At 45.6% G+C, this 25,305-nt stretch overlaps 1 long non-coding RNA gene across 1 annotated transcript; it reads left to right on the forward strand.

Annotated features, from left to right (window-relative positions):
* The first annotated feature begins 20,384 nt into the window (after positions 1-20,384).
* Positions 20,385-24,922, forward strand: LOC146662849 (uncharacterized). Its single transcript, XR_014912944.1, has 2 exons — positions 20,385-20,909; positions 22,906-24,922. It is a non-coding gene; the product is annotated as an uncharacterized LOC146662849 (long non-coding RNA).
* Positions 24,923-25,305: the final 383 nt, after the last annotated feature.

Raw genomic sequence — 25,305 nt, forward strand, 5'->3', positions numbered from 1 at the left:
ACATGTGATTATGCGCAGAGGTCCACCCTACCAGCCAACCTCAGATCTCCACGCAGGCACACATGAATGCACATACATTTGCACACATCCAGAGATAAACTCACCCCAAACAATCCACATTCCAAGAAATCCAGACGTGGCTCTGATTGCACACACATGTGATTATGCGCAGAGGTCCACCCTACCAGCCAACCTCAGATCTCCACGCAGGCACACATGAATGCACATACATTTGCACACATCCAGAGATAAACTCACCCCAAACAATCCACATTCCAAGAAATCCAGACGTGGCTCTGATTGCACACACATGTGATTATGCGCAGAGGTCCACCCTACCAGCCAACCTCAGATCTCCACGCAGGCACACATGAATGCACATACATTTGCACACATCCAGAGATAAACTCACCCCAAACAATCCACATTCCAAGAAATCCAGACGTGGCTCTGATTGCACACACATGTGATTATGCGCAGAGGTCCACCCTACCAGCCAACCTCAGATCTCCACGCAGGCACACATGAATGCACATACATTTGCACACATCCAGAGATAAACTCACCCCAAACAATCCACATTCCAAGAAATCCAGACGTGGCTCTGATTGCACACACATGTGATTATGCGCAGAGGTCCACCCTACCAGCCAACCTCAGATCTCCACGCAGGCACACATGAATGCACATACATTTGCACACATCCAGAGATAAACTCACCCCAAACAATCCACATTCCAAGAAATCCAGACGTGGCTCTGATTGCACACACATGTGATTATGCGCAGAGGTCCACCCTACCAGCCAACCTCAGATCTCCACGCAGGCACACATGAATGCACATACATTTGCACACATCCAGAGATAAACTCACCCCAAACAATCCACATTCCAAGAAATCCAGACGTGGCTCTGATTGCACACACATGTGATTATGCGCAGAGGTCCACCCTACCAGCCAACCTCAGATCTCCACGCAGGCACACATGAATGCACATACATTTGCACACATCCAGAGATAAACTCACCCCAAACAATCCACATTCCAAGAAATCCAGACGTGGCTCTGATTGCACACACATGTGATTATGCGCAGAGGTCCACCCTACCAGCCAACCTCAGATCTCCACGCAGGCACACATGAATGCACATACATTTGCACACATCCAGAGATAAACTCACCCCAAACAATCCACATTCCAAGAAATCCAGACGTGGCTCTGATTGCACACACATGTGATTATGCGCAGAGGTCCACCCTACCAGCCAACCTCAGATCTCCACGCAGGCACACATGAATGCACATACATTTGCACACATCCAGAGATAAACTCACCCCAAACAATCAACATTCCAAGAAATCCAGACGTGAATCTGATTGCACACACATGTGATTATGCGCAGAGGTCCACCCTACCAGCCAACCTCAGACCTCCACGCAGGCACACATGAATGCACATACATTTGCACACATCCAGAGATAAACTCACCCCAAACAATCCACATTCCAAGAAATCCAGACGTGGCTCTGATTGCACACACATGTGATTATGCGCAGAGGTCCACCCTACCAGCCAACCTCAGATCTCCACGCAGGCACACATGAATGCACATACATTTGCACACATCCAGAGATAAACTCACCCCAAACAATCCACATTCCAAGAAATCCAGACGTGGCTCTGATTGCACACACATGTGATTATGCGCAGAGGTCCACCCTACCAGCCAACCTCAGATCTCCACGCAGGCACACATGAATGCACATACATTTGCACACATCCAGAGATAAACTCACCCCAAACAATCCACATTCCAAGAAATCCAGACGTGGCTCTGATTGCACACACATGTGATTATGCGCAGAGGTCCACCCTACCAGCCAACCTCAGATCTCCACGCAGGCACACATGAATGCACATACATTTGCACACATCCAGAGATAAACTCACCCCAAACAATCCACATTCCAAGAAATCCAGACGTGGCTCTGATTGCACACACATGTGATTATGCGCAGAGGTCCACCCTACCAGCCAACCTCAGATCTCCACGCAGGCACACATGAATGCACATACATTTGCACACATCCAGAGATAAACTCACCCCAAACAATCCACATTCCAAGAAATCCAGACGTGGCTCTGATTGCACACACATGTGATTATGCGCAGAGGTCCACCCTACCAGCCAACCTCAGATCTCCACGCAGGCACACATGAATGCACATACATTTGCACACATCCAGAGATAAACTCACCCCAAACAATCCACATTCCAAGAAATCCAGACGTGGCTCTGATTGCACACACATGTGATTATGCGCAGAGGTCCACCCTACCAGCCAACCTCAGATCTCCACGCAGGCACACATGAATGCACATACATTTGCACACATCCAGAGATAAACTCACCCCAAACAATCCACATTCCAAGAAATCCAGACGTGGCTCTGATTGCACACATGTGATTATGCGCAGAGGTCCACCCTACCAGCCAACCTCAGATCTCCATGCAGGCACACATGAATGCACATACATTTGCACACATCCAGAGATAAACTCACCCCAAACAATCCACATTCCAAGAAATCCAGACGTGGCTCTGATTGCACACACATGTGATTATGCGCAGAGGTCCACCCTACCAGCCAACCTCAGATCTCCACGCAGGCACACATGAATGCACATACATTTGCACACATCCAGAGATAAACTCACCCCAAACAATCCACATTCCAAGAAATCCAGACGTGGCTCTGATTGCACACACATGTGATTATGCGCAGAGGTCCACCCTACCAGCCAACCTCAGATCTCCACGCAGGCACACATGAATGCACATACATTTGCACACATCCAGAGATAAACTCACCCCAAACAATCCACATTCCAAGAAATCCAGACGTGGCTCTGATTGCACACACATGTGATTATGCGCAGAGGTCCACCCTACCAGCCAACCTCAGATCTCCACGCAGGCACACATGAATGCACATACATTTGCACACATCCAGAGATAAACTCACCCCAAACAATCCACATTCCAAGAAATCCAGACGTGGCTCTGATTGCACACACATGTGATTATGCGCAGAGGTCCACCCTACCACCCAACCCCAGACCTCTACGCAGGCACACATGAATGCACATACATTTGCACACATCCAGAGATAAACTCACCCCAAACAATCCACATTCCAAGAAATCCAGACGTGGCTCTGGCTGCACACACAGGTGATTATGCGCAGAGGTCCACCCTACCAGCCAACCTCAGATCTCCACGCAGGCACACATGAATGCACATACATTTGCACACATCCAGAGATAAACTCACCCCAAAAAAATCCACATTCCAAGAAATCCAGACGTGGCTCTGATTGCACACACAGGTGATTATGCGCAGAGGTCCACCCTACCAGCCAACCTCAGATCTCCACGCAGGCACACATGAATGCACATACATTTGCACACATCCAGAGATAAACTCACCCCAAACAATCCACATTCCAAGAAATCCAGACGTGGCTCTGATTGCACACACATGTGATTATGCGCAGAGGTCCACCCTACCAGCCAACCTCAGATCTCCACGCAGGCACACATGAATGCACATACATTTGCACACATCCAGAGATAAACTCACCCCAAACAATCCACATTCCAAGAAATCCAGACGTGGCTCTGATTGCACACACATGTGATTATGCGCAGAGGTCCACCCTACCAGCCAACCTCAGATCTCCACGCAGGCACACATGAATGCACATACATTTGCACACATCCAGAGATAAACTCACCCCAAACAATCCACATTCCAAGAAATCCAGACGTGGCTCTGATTGCACACACATGTGATTATGCGCAGAGGTCCACCCTACCACCCAACCCCAGACCTCCACGCAGGCACACATGAATGCACATACATTTGCACACATCCAGAGATAAACTCACCCCAAACAATCCACATTCCAAGAAATCCAGACGTGGCTCTGATTGCACACACATGTGATTATGCGCAGAGGTCCACCCTACCAGCCAACCTCAGATCTCCACGCAGGCACACATGAATGCACATACATTTGCACACATCCAGAGATAAACTCACCCCAAACAATCCACATTCCAAGAAATCCAGACGTGGCTCTGATTGCACACACATGTGATTATGCGCAGAGGTCCACCCTACCAGCCAACCTCAGATCTCCACGCAGGCACACATGAATGCACATACATTTGCACACATCCAGAGATAAACTCACCCCAAACAATCCACATTCCAAGAAATCCAGACGTGGCTCTGATTGCACACACATGTGATTATGCGCAGAGGTCCACCCTACCAGCCAACCTCAGATCTCCACGCAGGCACACATGAATGCACATACATTTGCACACATCCAGAGATAAACTCACCCCAAACAATCAACATTCCAAGAAATCCAGACGTGAATCTGATTGCACACACATGTGATTATGCGCAGAGGTCCACCCTACCAGCCAACCTCAGACCTCCACGCAGGCACACATGAATGCACATACATTTGCACACATCCAGAGATAAACTCACCCCAAACAATCCACATTCCAAGAAATCCAGACGTGGCTCTGATTGCACACACATGTGATTATGCGCAGAGGTCCACCCTACCAGCCAACCTCAGATCTCCACGCAGGCACACATGAATGCACATACATTTGCACACATCCAGAGATAAACTCACCCCAAACAATCCACATTCCAAGAAATCCAGACGTGGCTCTGATTGCACACACATGTGATTATGCGCAGAGGTCCACCCTACCAGCCAACCTCAGATCTCCACGCAGGCACACATGAATGCACATACATTTGCACACATCCAGAGATAAACTCACCCCAAACAATCCACATTCCAAGAAATCCAGACGTGGCTCTGATTGCACACACATGTGATTATGCGCAGAGGTCCACCCTACCAGCCAACCTCAGATCTCCACGCAGGCACACATGAATGCACATACATTTGCACACATCCAGAGATAAACTCACCCCAAACAATCCACATTCCAAGAAATCCAGACGTGGCTCTGATTGCACACACAGGTGATCATGCGCAGAGGTCCACCCTACCAGCCAACCTCAGATCTCCACGCAGGCACACATGAATGCACATACATTTGCACACATCCAGAGATAAACTCACCCCAAACAATCCACATTCCAAGAAATCCAGACGTGGCTCTGATTGCACACACATGTGATTATGCGCAGAGGTCCACCCTACCAGCCAACCTCAGATCTCCACGCAGGCACACATGAATGCACATACATTTTCACACATCCAGAGATAAACTCACCCCAAACAATCCACATTCCAAGAAATCCAGACGTGGCTCTGATTGCACACACATGTGATTATGCGCAGAGGTCCACCCTACCAGCCAACCTCAGATCTCCACGCAGGCACACATGAATGCACATACATTTGTACACATCCAGTGATAAACTCACCCCAAACAATCCACATTCCAAGAAATCCAGACGTGGCTCTGATTGCACACACATGTGATTATGCGCAGAGGTCCACCCTACCAGCCAACCTCAGATCTCCACGCAGGCACACATGAATGCACATACATTTGCACACATCCAGAGATAAACTCACCCCAAACAATCCACATTCCAAGAAATCCAGACGTGGCTCTGATTGCACACACATGTGATTATGCGCAGAGGTCCACCCTACCAGCCAACCTCAGATCTCCACGCAGGCACACATGAATGCACATACATTTGCACACATCCAGAGATAAACTCACCCCAAACAATCCACATTCCAAGAAATCCAGACGTGGCTCTGATTGCACACACATGTGATTATGCGCAGAGGTCCACCCTACCATCCAACCTCAGATCTCCACGCAGGCACACATGAATGCACATACATTTGCACACATCCAGAGATAAACTCACCCCAAACAATCCACATTCCAAGAAATCCAGACGTGGCTCTGGCTGCACACACAGGTGATTATGCGCAGAGGTCCACCCTACCAGCCAACCTCAGATCTCCACGCAGGCACACATGAATGCACATACATTTGCACACATCCAGAGATAAACTCACCCCAAAAAAATCCACATTCCAAGAAATCCAGACGTGGCTCTGATTGCACACACAGGTGATTATGCGCAGAGGTCCACCCTACCAGCCAACCTCAGATCTCCACGCAGGCACACATGAATGCACATACATTTGCACACATCCAGAGATAAACTCACCCCAAACAATCCACATTCCAAGAAATCCAGACGTGGCTCTGGCTGCACACACATGTGATTATGCGCAGAGGTCCACCCTACCAGCCAACCTCAGATCTCCACGCAGGCACACATGAATGCACATACATTTGCACACATCCAGAGATAAACTCACCCCAAACAATCCACATTCCAAGAAATCCAGACGTGGCTCTGATTGCACACACATGTGATTATGCGCAGAGGTCCACCCTACCAGCCAACCTCAGATCTCCACACAGGCACACATGAATGCACATACATTTGCACACATCCAGAGATAAACTCACCCCAAACAATCCACATTCCAAGAAATCCAGACGTGAATCTGATTGCACACACATGTGATTATGCGCAGAGGTCCACCCTACCAGCCAACCTCAGATCTCCACGCAGGCACACATGAATGCACATACATTTGCACACATCCAGAGATAAACTCACCCCAAAATATTCCACATTCCAAGAAATCCAGACGTGGCTCTGATTGTACAGACATGTGATTATGCGCAGAGGTCCACCCTACCACCCAACCCCAGATCTCCACGCAGGCACACATGAATGCACAAACATTTGCACACATCCAGAGATAAACTCACCCCAAACAATCCACATTCCAAGAAATCCAGACGTGGCTCTGATTGCACACACATGTGATTATGCGCAGAGGTCCACCCTACCAGCCAACCTCAGATCTCCACACAGGCACACATGAATGCACATACATTTGCACACATCCAGAGATAAACTCACCCCAAACAATCCACATTCCAAGAAATCCAGACGTGGCTCTGGCTGCACACACAGGTGATTATGCGCAGAGGTCCACCCTACCAGCCAACCTCAGATCTCCACGCAGGCACACATGAATGCACATACATTTGCACACATCCAGAGATAAACTCACCCCAAAAAAATCCACATTCCAAGAAATCCAGACGTGGCTCTGATTGCACACACAGGTGATTATGCGCAGAGGTCCACCCTACCAGCCAACCTCAGATCTCCACGCAGGCACACATGAATGCACATACATTTGCACACATCCAGAGATAAACTCACCCCAAACAATCCACATTCCAAGAAATCCAGACGTGGCTCTGATTGCACACACATGTGATTATGCGCAGAGGTCCACCCTACCAGCCAACCTCAGATCTCCACGCAGGCACACATGAATGCACATACATTTGCACACATCCAGAGATAAACTCACCCCAAACAATCCACATTCCAAGAAATCCAGACGTGGCTCTGATTGCACACACATGTGATTATGCGCAGAGGTCCACCCTACCAGCCAACCTCAGATCTCCACGCAGGCACACATGAATGCACATACATTTGCACACATCCAGAGATAAACTCACCCCAAACAATCAACATTCCAAGAAATCCAGACGTGAATCTGATTGCACACACATGTGATTATGCGCAGAGGTCCACCCTACCAGCCAACCTCAGACCTCCACGCAGGCACACATGAATGCACATACATTTGCACACATCCAGAGATAAACTCACCCCAAACAATCCACATTCCAAGAAATCCAGACGTGGCTCTGATTGCACACACATGTGATTATGCGCAGAGGTCCACCCTACCAGCCAACCTCAGATCTCCACGCAGGCACACATGAATGCACATACATTTGCACACATCCAGAGATAAACTCACCCCAAACAATCCACATTCCAAGAAATCCAGACGTGGCTCTGATTGCACACACATGTGATTATGCGCAGAGGTCCACCCTACCAGCCAACCTCAGATCTCCACGCAGGCACACATGAATGCACATACATTTGCACACATCCAGAGATAAACTCACCCCAAACAATCCACATTCCAAGAAATCCAGACGTGGCTCTGATTGCACACACATGTGATTATGCGCAGAGGTCCACCCTACCAGCCAACCTCAGATCTCCACGCAGGCACACATGAATGCACATACATTTGCACACATCCAGAGATAAACTCACCCCAAACAATCCACATTCCAAGAAATCCAGACGTGGCTCTGATTGCACACACATGTGATTATGCGCAGAGGTCCACCCTACCAGCCAACCTCAGATCTCCACGCAGGCACACATGAATGCACATACATTTGCACACATCCAGAGATAAACTCACCCCAAACAATCCACATTCCAAGAAATCCAGACGTGGCTCTGATTGCACACACATGTGATTATGCGCAGAGGTCCACCCTACCAGCCAACCTCAGATCTCCACGCAGGCACACATGAATGCACATACATTTGCACACATCCAGAGATAAACTCACCCCAAACAATCCACATTCCAAGAAATCCAGACGTGGCTCTGATTGCACACACATGTGATTATGCGCAGAGGTCCACCCTACCAGCCAACCTCAGATCTCCACGCAGGCACACATGAATGCACATACATTTGCACACATCCAGAGATAAACTCACCCCAAACAATCCACATTCCAAGAAATCCAGACGTGGCTCTGATTGCACACACATGTGATTATGCGCAGAGGTCCACCCTACCAGCCAACCTCAGATCTCCACGCAGGCACACATGAATGCACATACATTTGCACACATCCAGAGATAAACTCACCCCAAACAATCCACATTCCAAGAAATCCAGACGTGGCTCTGATTGCACACATGTGATTATGCGCAGAGGTCCACCCTACCAGCCAACCTCAGATCTCCATGCAGGCACACATGAATGCACATACATTTGCACACATCCAGAGATAAACTCACCCCAAACAATCCACATTCCAAGAAATCCAGACGTGGCTCTGATTGCACACACATGTGATTATGCGCAGAGGTCCACCCTACCAGCCAACCTCAGATCTCCACGCAGGCACACATGAATGCACATACATTTGCACACATCCAGAGATAAACTCACCCCAAACAATCCACATTCCAAGAAATCCAGACGTGGCTCTGATTGCACACACATGTGATTATGCGCAGAGGTCCACCCTACCAGCCAACCTCAGATCTCCACGCAGGCACACATGAATGCACATACATTTGCACACATCCAGAGATAAACTCACCCCAAACAATCCACATTCCAAGAAATCCAGACGTGGCTCTGATTGCACACACATGTGATTATGCGCAGAGGTCCACCCTACCAGCCAACCTCAGATCTCCACGCAGGCACACATGAATGCACATACATTTGCACACATCCAGAGATAAACTCACCCCAAACAATCCACATTCCAAGAAATCCAGACGTGGCTCTGATTGCACACACATGTGATTATGCGCAGAGGTCCACCCTACCAGCCAACCTCAGATCTCCACGCAGGCACACATGAATGCACATACATTTGCACACATCCAGAGATAAACTCACCCCAAACAATCCACATTCCAAGAAATCCAGACGTGGCTCTGATTGCACACACATGTGATTATGCGCAGAGGTCCACCCTACCACCCAACCCCAGACCTCCACGCAGGCACACATGAATGCACATACATTTGCACACATCCAGAGATAAACTCACCCCAAACAATCCACATTCCAAGAAATCCAGACGTGGCTCTGGCTGCACACACAGGTGATTATGCGCAGAGGTCCACCCTACCAGCCAACCTCAGATCTCCACGCAGGCACACATGAATGCACATACATTTGCACACATCCAGAGATAAACTCACCCCAAAAAAATCCACATTCCAAGAAATCCAGACGTGGCTCTGATTGCACACACAGGTGATTATGCGCAGAGGTCCACCCTACCAGCCAACCTCAGATCTCCACGCAGGCACACATGAATGCACATACATTTGCACACATCCAGAGATAAACTCACCCCAAACAATCCACATTCCAAGAAATCCAGACGTGGCTCTGATTGCACACACATGTGATTATGCGCAGAGGTCCACCCTACCAGCCAACCTCAGATCTCCACGCAGGCACACATGAATGCACATACATTTGCACACATCCAGAGATAAACTCACCCCAAACAATCCACATTCCAAGAAATCCAGACGTGGCTCTGATTGCACACACATGTGATTATGCGCAGAGGTCCACCCTACCAGCCAACCTCAGATCTCCACGCAGGCACACATGAATGCACATACATTTGCACACATCCAGAGATAAACTCACCCCAAACAATCCACATTCCAAGAAATCCAGACGTGGCTCTGATTGCACACACATGTGATTATGCGCAGAGGTCCACCCTACCAGCCAACCTCAGATCTCCACGCAGGCACACATGAATGCACATACATTTGCACACATCCAGAGATAAACTCACCCCAAACAATCCACATTCCAAGAAATCCAGACGTGGCTCTGATTGCACACACATGTGATTATGCGCAGAGGTCCACCCTACCAGCCAACCTCAGATCTCCACGCAGGCACACATGAATGCACATACATTTGCACACATCCAGAGATAAACTCACCCCAAACAATCCACATTCCAAGAAATCCAGACGTGGCTCTGATTGCACACACATGTGATTATGCGCAGAGGTCCACCCTACCACCCAACCCCAGACCTCCACGCAGGCACACATGAATGCACATACATTTGCACACATCCAGAGATAAACTCACCCCAAACAATCCACATTCCAAGAAATCCAGACGTGGCTCTGATTGCACACACATGTGATTATGCGCAGAGGTCCACCCTACCAGCCAACCTCAGATCTCCACGCAGGCACACATGAATGCACATACATTTGCACACATCCAGAGATAAACTCACCCCAAACAATCCACATTCCAAGAAATCCAGACGTGGCTCTGATTGCACACACATGTGATTATGCGCAGAGGTCCACCCTACCAGCCAACCTCAGATCTCCACGCAGGCACACATGAATGCACATACATTTGCACACATCCAGAGATAAACTCACCCCAAACAATCCACATTCCAAGAAATCCAGACGTGGCTCTGATTGCACACACATGTGATTATGCGCAGAGGTCCACCCTACCAGCCAACCTCAGATCTCCACGCAGGCACACATGAATGCACATACATTTGCACACATCCAGAGATAAACTCACCCCAAACAATCCACATTCCAAGAAATCCAGACGTGGCTCTGATTGCACACACATGTGATTATGCGCAGAGGTCCACCCTACCAGCCAACCTCAGATCTCCACGCAGGCACACATGAATGCACATACATTTGCACACATCCAGAGATAAACTCACCCCAAACAATCAACATTCCAAGAAATCCAGACGTGAATCTGATTGCACACACATGTGATTATGCGCAGAGGTCCACCCTACCAGCCAACCTCAGACCTCCACGCAGGCACACATGAATGCACATACATTTGCACACATCCAGAGATAAACTCACCCCAAACAATCCACATTCCAAGAAATCCAGACGTGGCTCTGATTGCACACACATGTGATTATGCGCAGAGGTCCACCCTACCAGCCAACCTCAGATCTCCACGCAGGCACACATGAATGCACATACATTTGCACACATCCAGAGATAAACTCACCCCAAACAATCCACATTCCAAGAAATCCAGACGTGGCTCTGATTGCACACACATGTGATTATGCGCAGAGGTCCACCCTACCAGCCAACCTCAGATCTCCACGCAGGCACACATGAATGCACATACATTTGCACACATCCAGAGATAAACTCACCCCAAACAATCCACATTCCAAGAAATCCAGACGTGGCTCTGATTGCACACACATGTGATTATGCGCAGAGGTCCACCCTACCAGCCAACCTCAGATCTCCACGCAGGCACACATGAATGCACATACATTTGCACACATCCAGAGATAAACTCACCCCAAACAATCCACATTCCAAGAAATCCAGACGTGGCTCTGATTGCACACACAGGTGATCATGCGCAGAGGTCCACCCTACCAGCCAACCTCAGATCTCCACGCAGGCACACATGAATGCACATACATTTGCACACATCCAGAGATAAACTCACCCCAAACAATCCACATTCCAAGAAATCCAGACGTGGCTCTGATTGCACACACATGTGATTATGCGCAGAGGTCCACCCTACCAGCCAACCTCAGATCTCCACGCAGGCACACATGAATGCACATACATTTGCACACATCCAGAGATAAACTCACCCCAAACAATCCACATTCCAAGAAATCCAGACGTGGCTCTGATTGCACACACATGTGATTATGCGCAGAGGTCCACCCTACCAGCCAACCTCAGATCTCCACGCAGGCACACATGAATGCACATACATTTGCACACATCCAGAGATAAACTCACCCCAAACAATCCACATTCCAAGAAATCCAGACGTGGCTCTGATTGCACACACATGTGATTATGCGCAGAGGTCCACCCTACCAGCCAACCTCAGATCTCCACGCAGGCACACATGAATGCACATACATTTGCACACATCCAGAGATAAACTCACCCCAAACAATCCACATTCCAAGAAATCCAGACGTGGCTCTGGCTGCACACACAGGTGATTATGCGCAGAGGTCCACCCTACCAGCCAACCTCAGATCTCCACGCAGGCACACATGAATGCACATACATTTGCACACATCCAGAGATAAACTCACCCCAAAAAAATCCACATTCCAAGAAATCCAGACGTGGCTCTGATTGCACACACAGGTGATTATGCGCAGAGGTCCACCCTACCAGCCAACCTCAGATCTCCACGCAGGCACACATGAATGCACATACATTTGCACACATCCAGAGATAAACTCACCCCAAACAATCCACATTCCAAGAAATCCAGACGTGGCTCTGGCTGCACACACATGTGATTATGCGCAGAGGTCCACCCTACCAGCCAACCTCAGATCTCCACGCAGGCACACATGAATGCACATACATTTGCACACATCCAGAGATAAACTCACCCCAAACAATCCACATTCCAAGAAATCCAGACGTGGCTCTGATTGCACACACATGTGATTATGCGCAGAGGTCCACCCTACCAGCCAACCTCAGATCTCCACGCAGGCACACATGAATGCACATACATTTGCACACATCCAGAGATAAACTCCCCAACAGAAACCAAATTCCAAGAAATCCAGATGTGACAATGCTTGCACACACATGTGGTTATGCGCAGAGGTCCACCCTGTTATGGTAAGGACTAATTCAATGGTTCATGCAGCACCCTCTGGTGGTTGTGCCGTGTGTATTTGTTTTTGCAATTTGGCAATAAACGGAGTCGCCACGTTAAGACAGAGCTGTCCCAGCGAAGAAGAACGTCACGAAAACGGAAGCTTTCTCACCGGAGAGAACTCGCCCTCCAAGTTTGCATTAACAGCCACAGTAAGAGCTAAGCTAACAAATTAGAAAACACTAACTAGCATCTCGTGACTAGCAGCATGGCAGCCGCGCCAGCAGCCTTCCAAGTATCACCGCCGCCGAAGTTCGACTTTTCAAAGCCAGAAGAGTGGCCAAAATGGATCCGACGCTTTGAGAGGTTCAGGATAGCATCCCGACTCGAGCTACAATCGGACGAAAACCAGTTTAACACTCTGATATATACAATGGTCGATGAAGCTGAAGACGTGATCACCTCGTTGAACCTGACCGAAGAGGAGGCGAGTGAGTACCACACTCTCAAAGACCAACTCGAGACACACTTTGTAGTCAGAAGAAATGTTATCTTTGAACGTGCAAAGTTCAACCAAAGGCAGCAAGAAGCAGGACAGACTGCAGACTGGTTTATTACATCCCTATATGCCTTGGCTGAGCATTGCGGCTACGGGGCGCTGCACAGTGAAATGATAAGAGACAGACTCGTTGTCGGAATAAGAGACATTAGGCTCTCGGAGCAACTGCAAATGGACGCAGAGCTCACGTTAGAAAAAGCAGTGATACGGATTCGCCAAAGTGAGCTTGTTAAGAAGCAGCAGGATCTTCTTAAAAACAACTTCAAGCAGGAAAATCTTTGTAACGTGGACATCATTAAAGGAAAAATAAAACACTTTAAACCAAGAAAGACTGTGCCACAAACCACAGAGAGGAATGTGAAAAGCCAATGCAACCGATGTGGAAAGACACCCTTTCACAGCAAGAACCTGTGCCCAGCCAAAGAGGTACTCTGCAATCAGTGTAAAAAGAAAGGTCACTATGCAAGAGTGTGCAGATCTGGGGCAGTGGGAGAAATACGTGCAGCAGGTGGTGACAGTGAAGAAAGGGAGGTAGCATTTTTGGGAACAGTAGCTTCAGAGAGAACTGAGGATGCGTGGTTGACTAAAATAAAAGTTAACAATGTAGACTGCTGGCTCAAAATTGACACAGGAGCGGACGTAACCGTCTTGCCTGAAAAAGAGTACAATGCTCTAGCACAAAAACCACAGCTGCAACCCACAGATCTGAAACTGTATGGGGCGGGACTGTCTCCACTAGCAGTTAGAGGGACATTTACTGCTAACCTGAGCACTCTGAGCAAAACTACAGTACAGCCTGTGTATGTAGTAGCAGACCTGACGCAGGGGTTACTTAGCCGCTTAGCAAGTGTAGCACTTGGGCTAGTGGCCAGAGTAGAAGCAGTGTCACTCACTTCGGTAGAGGCAGTAAAGCAGCAGTTTCCAAAACTATTCAGTGGGTTAGGCTGAATGGAGGGGGAATACAAAATCGAGCTTAAAGCAGACGCTAAACCATTCGCCCTGTCAACCCCAAGAAGGGTCCCGCTTCCCCTGTTGCCCAAAGTCAAAAGAGAGCTCGCTCGTATGGAAGAGTTAGGTGTAATGTCCAGAGTAGAGCAGCCTACTGACTGGTGTGCAGGAATGGTTCCAGTACCTAAACCAAACAGAGATGAAGTGCGTGTGTGCGTGGACTTGACCAAACTAAATACTTCTGTGAAAAGGGAAAGACACATGTTGCCATCAGTTGAGCACACCCTAGGACAGCTAGAGGGCGCAAAGTTGTTCTCAAAACTCGATGCTAACTCAGGGTTTTGGCAAATACCTTTGTCCAAGCAGTCAGCTCTTCTCACAACCTTCATCACACCATTCGGAAGGTACTGTTTCAATAGACTCTGTTTTGGCATATCCTCAGCCCCTGAGCATTTTCAAAAACGAATGTCTCAGCTTTTGGAGGGGCTGGATGGAGTTGTCTGCCAGATGGATGACATTCTGGTTTATGCTGACACACAGACCCAGCACGACAAGAGGCTGGTTGCAGTCCTCGAACGGCTCACAAATAAACTCCCCTAAAGAAACTCCCCTGACACTGGCAACAGTGACGCCAGTATGTTACGTGGCGATGAAAAGTCTAACGGTGCAGATTCACGGAGTAATCAGAAAAGTTTAGCATGAATCTGGATATTAGATTCAAGATTTAAGTTTTAAGCTTATCAGATATCACTTGTTAGAAGAGATTTCTTTCTAAGGATACCGTTTGAAAAAATCTCTTCTCAATCTGCTGTCCTTTTCTGCTTGCATCTTTTTTTTTTTTCATCTAACACTGACGTTATTCCATGTTAATTATTTTTTCTCCGTGAAAAACACAGCAAATCATCTTATCCCGGTACCAACTCATCTTATCCCGGTATCCACGGTACCCATCCCTAGTTGTCACATGACATTTGTGGACCCCGCTATTTTTTTAGTTGGACAATTTATCAGTAAAGTTTCAATCTCTGTTATTACCCCTAGACTAGACCGGCTGCACCACACAGACACAGACACTGCAAACCTCATCTCTGGAGAAAAACCACAAGAACAACATCCAAAAGAAAGAAAACATACCTTAGAAACATGCCGGGTTAGAGGAGACGGCAGCACTGCAGAGGTGAGGACAGGCATCTGTTTGAAATAGACAAAACAGTAAACATAGTCATACAGACTCAGAGACGCTTTCCATCCAATCTATCTGAGTTTGAGCTGTTTTACAGTGAAGAATGGGCAAATATTTCAGTCTCTAGATGTGCAAAGCTGGTAGAGACATACTCCAAAAGACCTGCAGGTGTAACTGGAGCAAAATGTGGCTCTATAAAGAGCAGGGGGTGAATAGAAAAGAATGACACACTTTTCCAAATTTCATTTGCTTAGAATTTTGACAACCATGTATTATTTTCATGCCACTTCACAATTATGTGCTACTTTGTGTTAATCTACCATTGAAACTGTCAATAAAAACATCTTTTGTTTGTGGTTGTAAGGTGACAAAATGTGCACAAGTTCAAGGACTATGAATGCTATTTCAAGGGACTGTAATGTTAAATCACCCCCCATGCACACATCAGTGCACATGCATGTACACATATGCAGAGTTACATTATCAAAGAAGCTAAAAAAAACAAGCTCTGCTTTAACTTTTAACTAAAAAAAAGACTGCAAACTTTAGGAACAATATGGAATGAGTGATAATGTCATCATTCCATGAATTGAAAAAATTTGTTTCACCTTAAATCTTTTTTTCTTTTCTTAATTGCAAAAACTGTAAATTTGGCTCAGGGGGACCTGAAAGCCAGGAGACAATTTATTGACTTTGCCCACAATCTTATGGAGGAAAAGATTTCCATTAAATATTAATAGAGCAAAATCTCTCTCTCTTAAGTATTTGCACCTAACCACGTCCTAACCTAGCAGTCATATACAGCTATTAATTAATCCTGCATTTTTTTTGTCAAAGACATTTCTCACCATGAAATTACCCGATTCAAAACATGAACACTGTTAGCCTTTGCAGTAATTTCCATAGCTTAGTACTGCAAAATCAACAGTAAAAAACTCTAAAGGATGTTAGCAGTTTAGTACTGTAATTTGCATGTAATTGTGGGAAAATTCCATGAGATTACACTATTTTTACGGTAACTCACCGTACTCATGGAAACAGCTGTAAAATACAGCAAATGTAACAATTGGTGATGTTACTGAGATTATACTATTACACCATCCGGATTTCTGTTGTTTTCTACTGTAGATCTAAGAGTAATTACTTAAATCCTCATTCAGTTGTTTTTATTTGTTTGCTTCTTTTTTCTTGCTTTGTTTGTTGGGTTTTTTCCTTCCTGGTCTGAGGGATAGGGGTTCTAAGTGTTGTGGGTAGGGGATAAACTGCTGGAAGCAACTATAAGACATGTGAGTGTGTCATTAATCTGTATTCTGATATTTCAGTTTTAACAGTCACTGTGAAACTTGCTTGTTTGGCGTTTGACAATTCTGCGTGTATTTGCTTTTCTTTGTTGCTTCAACTCAATAAAAATATCTTTGAGAAAAAAAAATCCTCATTCAGAGTGTATTACTATAAAATGTGATTCACTGTGAAAGCAGTATAACATATAAACTACAATATACAGTATAATTTTTAACTTGAGTAAGTTGCAGCCACACTAAAATTTAATTCCTTGAACTGAATGGAACCTCATATATTAATAAATGCATTTGTTTAGTCAAACAATGTGAAACATTAGTAATACTATTAATTAATAGTATACTTGTAAGGTTAGTATTGTGATAGAGTCGAGTATATTTAATTATACTCTTGTAGACATTATGACATTATGCTAGTACAATTATGGTGAACAAAAAGTACATCTAAAAGTTAATTTCAAGAATACTGTTATGTACTAAAACGGGGGCCAATATAGTCCCAAGAAGCATTATTAGTATACGTACTAGGTAAGATATACTTGGGAAATATAATTGAAGTATACTTATTTTTGTATGGCCAGCAACAAAAACTAATGGCTACATTTAGAGTAATGTTTAAAAATGACTTCATTTAGCAGGATGTTGCTTTTTTTCTCTTCTTATTCTTTCTTATACTGGACCTTCATTTGTTTTGTATAAGGTGGTACTTTTTAAGACACCTCTGCCTAACTACAGTGAACTGACCTAATAATATGCTCTGGTCGTCATTTTACACAAGGTGTCACATCCATGAAACCTACACCACTAACCAGCATCAGTCCTACAACTTCACTCTCAAAATTAATAAATTCTGGGACAAGCAGAAACTGTATTTTTAGCGGTGCATTTTGTTGCAGGCCAGACTGCTATTAAATGCTCTCCTAAAGAAATAATTCCTTTGTAGCACCACTTCGTCTTGGTTCAGAAGAGATGTCCTGATATACGTGATTGTTAGGTATTTTAGTACCATGGGAGCATTTACTGGATATTGTTTTATAGTGACATTATGCAGGAAAACTCTGTCATTCAATAAGGCCCCTTTGTTTTAGTTATTTTTCTCTTTGACCCAAGAATTGATGTGTGAGAATCACAGGCTGGTACAAGGTTGAAATACCACAGAGATCACTCCCTCAGCTACATTAGTTTCTTAATCTTTTAGGAGACGCCTGTTGAAGGCCAGATGGTTTGTTTCAGAATTCACTAATGAAAGAACTCTTTATTTCGTGCCTTGAAAATATGTCGCTGAGATAATCACAATTGTAGCTGAACTGATACACTATACAAAGGATGCTTCTTCACCCAAGGGCAGAAAGACGCTCCCTTATCTTGGTCTGTACTGGTTTAAACTGAGAATCTGCTGACTCATGAATTTGTCCCTCTATATAAACTGTTGTACTTGTGAATAAAGTTGAGTCAATTTGGGAAGACAACCTGAAGCAGTCTCTGTTTTCTTGTTCTCCCAAGCTGCTCCCGAGCTCGTACTAACACGCTGAATGGCATGCTTGAATATTACTTGAGAATATATTTGACTGTGTTACAGACTAAGGTACATTCTCTGCTGATAGACGTCCACGCCTCGGAGGAAGCCGATCCACGGATTAGGCCCTGGAAGCCGTTTCCTTCAATTTTGGTGTCAGAAGTGGGATCCTGACGAAGGTAGGCACTCGTCTTTTATTTTATAAGACTGTGTTATGTCTTTCTCAGTGATCCACATAGAAACGGGATACGCTGACGAGGCCTTCTTCAGTGGCCCACATAGTAACAAGTGGGATACGCTGAGGAGCCTTCTTTAGTGGCCCACATAGAAACACAGGAAGTTGCCTGTTGTTTTGTAAATTAAAGCAGAAAGGACACAGGAAGTTGCCTGGGGTCATAAAATGAGAAGTTGCTCGTTAAAAAGTGAGAAGTTGCTCACTAAAAAGATAAAATTGCTAGCAAAAAATCAAGTAACCTCAGGTGTGCCACAGCAAAATAAAAACTAACTTAAATCCTTCAAGCGTCTAAACCCCTCTGGAAATCACTGACCATGGGTCAGAATAATTCAAAGACCTTAGACGGGTCCGATAAAAAATCAAAATTAACTGTAAAACCAGATACCACCACTTGGGTGGGCCTGATTATAGATATATATTATGTCAACGAATTCCAGGTGTGACTGAATCTCAGCTTATTGAAGAAGTAGAGGAACTAGACCCTAAAGATGACCAAGCAGCCAACACCACCTCGTTTTTGTGGATAAACGATGACAAAATCACAGCCTTTTTTCAAAATCTAAAGAAATTTCTGCTCACAATGTCTAGAGATAAAATCAAACGTTTCACACACTGCTGGACTAATGAGGCATGCACGCCTGAAGGAGGAAATGATCAGATTTTCATAACAACATTCTTAAACAATATTCATCCAGAATGTTCACAACTATTGAAGCTGACTGCCACTGATAATCTCTATGACATGAAGATAAAGAACTTTATCACACTTGTCAAAACAAAAGCTGGTGCAGATCTTTTCCCCAACAGCACGAAGGCTAAAAGTGTTAAGATGATGTTGAATTTTGATGTTGAAGGCTCAGAGGAAAGTGAAAAAATGATGTATGCAGGGGCCCCGCCCCCTCAACAAGCGCAGCAGGGAGATTTCAGAAGGAGAGATAGGAGTGGAGACGCATGTTTTTATTGTGGAAAAATAGGACACTGGAGGAGGGAATGCAAATCAGCAGCACGTAGGTCTCAACCACAAAACACAGGACCAGCTCCTGCCACTAGGCGTCAGCAGAGCTCTTCCAGACAAGGTAACTGGCAACGCAGACAGGAATCACATCAAAATAATGGCCCTTTTGCACTTAGGCAGCAACCTTATAATCCACATTTTAATCCCCACCCATATGATAACAAAAGACTGGACCGACAATAGGGAGGCCCAGGTGAAGACGAGGGACAGTGTGAAGCACTACACACAATTTGCAATTGTCCCGTAACACAGAAAGCTTGCCCACGTTAGATATAGAAATAGGTGAAAAGATTTATTCCTTTTTAGTTGACAGTGGAGCCACTAAAAGTTCACTGTCTGGAAAATTCTATAGTGGGCCTGTTTCCTCTGTGTGCATCAACACCATGGGAATAAACGGAACTCTAGTGCAATGCCCCAAAACTCATTCTCTAAAAACACGCTGGGGCCCAAAACCAGACGAAATTACATATCATCCATTCATAATTATTCCAAACTCGCCTGTGAATCTATTAGGCAGAGATTTAATGGCAAAAATGAACTTGTGTATTTCATTTAACACAAAGGGTGAAATGTTTGCAGACACTGATAACAGCTATGTTTTCTCTGCCCTATGCACCGACACCATGGAGAAGGAACAGCCTCTGTGTCAGCTGGACGCCTCAGCGGAGAATGAACTCAATATCCATCTGACTGGTACCCCACGTCACACACTGTGCCAAACACGTGTACAGACACCACTACCAGGTAACCCCATGCCTGGAAGCCACATATTTGTTTCTCTCACACTGTTCAACAACATGATAACTGCTCACACCAGTGAAGGCCAAACAGTGGTTTTGTCGCATAACTCAGACATAGGCTATGACATTACTGCACCATGTCGACACATAGATCTAACCTACCCCATACACTGTACTATCTTTGCTGTCACATTGCCAGCTGAATATCAAAACATGACATTATGGTCAAGAGGTGAGAATGATGTAGGATTTATCGACTGTACACCTTATCATGCTCAGCTGAAAAACAACAAGCCGGTATATGTCAAGCAATATCCCATTTCCGCTGAAAAAGCCGCAGCCTTAGACATCATCATAGGAGATTTATTGACAGCTGGAGTAATAAAGCCCACAGTATCTCCATATAACACTCCTGTCAATCCTGTGCCAAAGCCTAACAAACCTGGCGTATGGCGTTTCACACAAGACTTAAGGCAAATTAATGCAGTCATTATGCCTCTGCCACCTCTTGTCCCAGATGTTCCCAGCATACTGACATCTATTCCAGCAACAGCCACACATTTTACTGTGGTGGATTTGTGCTCCGCCTTTTTCTCAGTACCTGTGCATGAGGACACACAGCCGATATTTGCTTTTACACATAGAGATAAGCAGTACACATGGACTCGCTTACCCCAAGGCATGGTAGACAGCCCTGCGGCTTTCTCAATGGTGGTACGTGCTACCCTGGACGGCTTCATTCCTCCAGAGGGCTGTACCTTGATCCAGTACGTGGATGATCTCCTCCTCTGTGCTGAAAGTGAAAAACTATGTCAAACTGCCACACATATGCTACTCCAGCACCTCCAACAGACTGGCCACAAAGCATCAGCAAAGAAAATGCAGTACTGTCAGACTTCTGTTCAATATTTGGGATTTACACTGTCTCACGGACAACGTTCCATGACTACAGACAGGGTCAAAGCTGTGACCTCTGTCCCTAAGCCCACTACACAGAAGGAAATGCTGTCTTTCCTAGGCATGGTGAACTATTGCAGACAGTGGATACCAGACTGTTCTTTTCATGACCACATTCTGCGTGAATGCTGCAAAAAAGACAAGCCTCCTCGAATACTGTGGTCAACAGAAATGACTGCCTCTTTCAATGCATTACAGGGAGCGCTGACCTCTGCCCCTTGTTTGGGTCTGCCTGACTACCACTTACCGTTCCACCTGTACGTCACAGAGAACGGCACAACCTGTGCAGGCGTATTGGCCCAAGAGCATGGCTGTGGCTACTGTCCAGTAGCCTTCTACTCAAAGGTGCTGCCAGCAGTAGTTCAGGGGATGCCGGCCTGCCTGAGAGCAGTAGCAGCTTGCTCTATCATGATAAGGGACTGCGAGAAGCTCACACTCTCACATGACACTATTCTACACACCAATCACCAGGTCACGACCATTCTAGCAAACATAACTACACAACATATGACCGCACAACGTCGCTCAGGTTATGAAGCTACACTGACTTCAACAGCAAATCTCACTATAAAAGCAAACAGCACACCCAATTCGCCAGCACACTTACTCATTCGTATGCTGTGTTCCTCTGACCGACAGGATGGTTCAGACGACCCTGACGATCATGATTGTATGACACGTATACAGGAATCCACAGCACCACGCCCAGACTTAGAGCAGACACCAATACCAGACTCAGTCATTGTTTATGTGGACGGGTCCTGTTCAAAACCAAATGACAACTCATTTCTTTGTGGCTATTCGGTGGTGACATTGCCTGACATCATACTAGAGGCTCACTCATTACCATTTCACTCAGCACAAAAAGCAGAGCTCATGGCTTTAATACGCACCTGTGAGTTACATGTGGATAAGCGGGTAACAATTTACACTGATAGCCGTTATGCATTCGGTGTGGTGCATGACTTTGGCACATTGTGGAGACAGAGAGGCTTCACATCTGCTGATGGAAAATCGATCGCTAATTCTGATCTTGTTCAAAGACTTTTGCAGGCTATACAGCTGCCATCGGCAATTGCAGTTGTTAAAACGAAGGGGCACAGCACGGCTGACACAGACGAAGCAGTGGGAAATGCTCTTGCAGACGTAACCGCGAAAGCAGCTGCTGCCTCACAGCAACCACCCAGAAAGGAAGTATTATCTTTGCCTTTACAGCTGCCACTTGTCGCACTCCCAGACTATTTAGAAGCAAATGTTGACCTAAAATTCATACAAGAGCAAGCCTCTGCCTTAGATTACACTTACTGGGAAAGTAATGATTGTACCTTAGATAACAGAGACGGCTTATACAAAAACCTTGAGGGTTTGATTGCCCTCCCATCTTCACTACTGCCAATCCTTGTCCGCCATTTTCACGGTGTGAGTCATGTCGGACAAAGAGGGGTAATAGGAGCAATAAAATCAAGATTTGTAATCGAGAAAACATCACACGCAGTAAAACGCATATTAGCAACCTGTCTAACATGTGCACGAACTAATGTAGGTAGCTCAAAAGCAAAACATCAGCATTTACCACAACCAGATTTCCCATTTCATACATTACAAATTGATTTTACACACATGCCAGCACAAGGAAGCATCAAGTACTTACTGGTAATAGTGGACCAATTTAGTAAATGGGTAGAAGCTTATCCAACATCAAAAGAAACTGCAGAAGTAGTCTGTCAAAAGTTGTGCAATGAAATAATACCCAGATTTGGAATACCTCACCAAATTAACAGTGATAGAGGACCTTCATTCACATCAGAAGTAATTCAAAAGTGTGCTAAAACTCTAGGAATAGACTGGAAATATCATGTGCCATACCATCCTCAGAGTTCAGGAGTTGTAGAAAGAATGAATAGGACCATAAAAAAATCGCCTGACTAAAGCAATGATAGAAACAGGAATGACCTGGATCAAACTACTTCCTCAAATCCTCTGCGAGATTAGAATGACTCCATCCGCAGCAACCAAATTATCTCCATTTGAAATAATCATGGGAAGACCGTTTCCAACACCATGGTCAGCCTCCAGAGGGGCACCGCTATTGGAAGGGGACATAGACACTGCATTGTCTGACTATGTTCATAACCTGGTAGAAACACTGAATAATAACTATCAGAAAGTTTGTCTCTCTCAGCCTCTCCCTTCCACAGATCCAACCCATCCGTGGAAACCAGGAGATGCGGTGTTGGTGAAGTCGCTAAAACCAAGGGCACTCAGGGAGGCCGCGTGTTCCAGCCCCCAGACTGTACTTGCAGTGACGAGAACCAGCATCCTAACAGACGGACAACCTCAGTGGATTCATGCCAGCAGGGTTAAGACCAGCCCCACCAAACCACCTAAGGCGTCGGATCAAGTAGATGACGACTCAGGCGAGCCAGCGCCCGGATTCAATACACCTACACACGCACAATCACTGATTAACACACAACGCCTGAAAGAGCCAAGACTCAGAAAGCCCTTTGATCCCCCACCTGAACAACAACAAGGTACTCGAACATCCAGCAGGAACAGAAAGCCTAGAGTACCACACAATGTCTAACCTGATAAAGATAGACTCGTTTCATCCTGATAATGGAAAAAATGAAATGCCCATTGTCATCACACGACGCTTAGGTCTCTCGAACCTGGGACCAGGCCAGGAGACGACTGAAGAACTGTGTTTTTTTATATATTTAGATTATTAATCATATCTACTGCATTAACCTTAGGATTTTTATTTACTATTTTGTATTGTAAACTGCAACCCTGTTCACATTTCTACAAGCCACATTTTGCTGACAATACCTCATGCTCCACTTGGCAAGACACCCACCTAGTACAGCTACTTCAATGTATTTGCAATTAGCACAAATTGATCCTGAGGATGTGCCAGATGTTACCAATGATGATCCTGGTGTGTATATTGAACATTAGGCTGTGAACTATTACATTTTATGATTTGCTTTTTATATTATGTTATTACATTTGTGATTTTTCCTTTCTATTTGAGTTATTATTTTAAAAAAATAATAAAAGAGGGGAACTGTTAGGTATTTTAGTACCATGGGAGCATTTACTGGATATTGTTTTATAGTGACATTATGCAGGAAAACTCTGTCATTCAATAAGGCCCCTTTGTTTTAGTTATTTTTCTCTTTGACCCAAGAATTGATGTGTGAGAATCACAGGCTGGTACAAGGTTGAAATACCACAGAGATCACTCCCTCAGCTACATTAGTTTCTTAATCTTTTAGGAGACGCCTGTTGAAGGCCAGATGGTTTGTTTCAGAATTCACTAATGAAAGAACTCTTTATTTCGTGCCTTGAAAATATGTCGCTGAGATAATCACAATTGTAGCTGAACTGATACACTATACAAAGGATGCTTCTTCACCCAAGGGCAGAAAGACGCTCCC

The sequence above is a fragment of the Rhamphochromis longiceps genome, linkage group LG8 (assembly GCF_057381845.1).
Source record: "Rhamphochromis longiceps isolate RC_006_pf linkage group LG8, R_longiceps_female_GT1.1, whole genome shotgun sequence".
NCBI lineage: Eukaryota > Metazoa > Chordata > Actinopteri > Cichliformes > Cichlidae > Rhamphochromis > Rhamphochromis longiceps.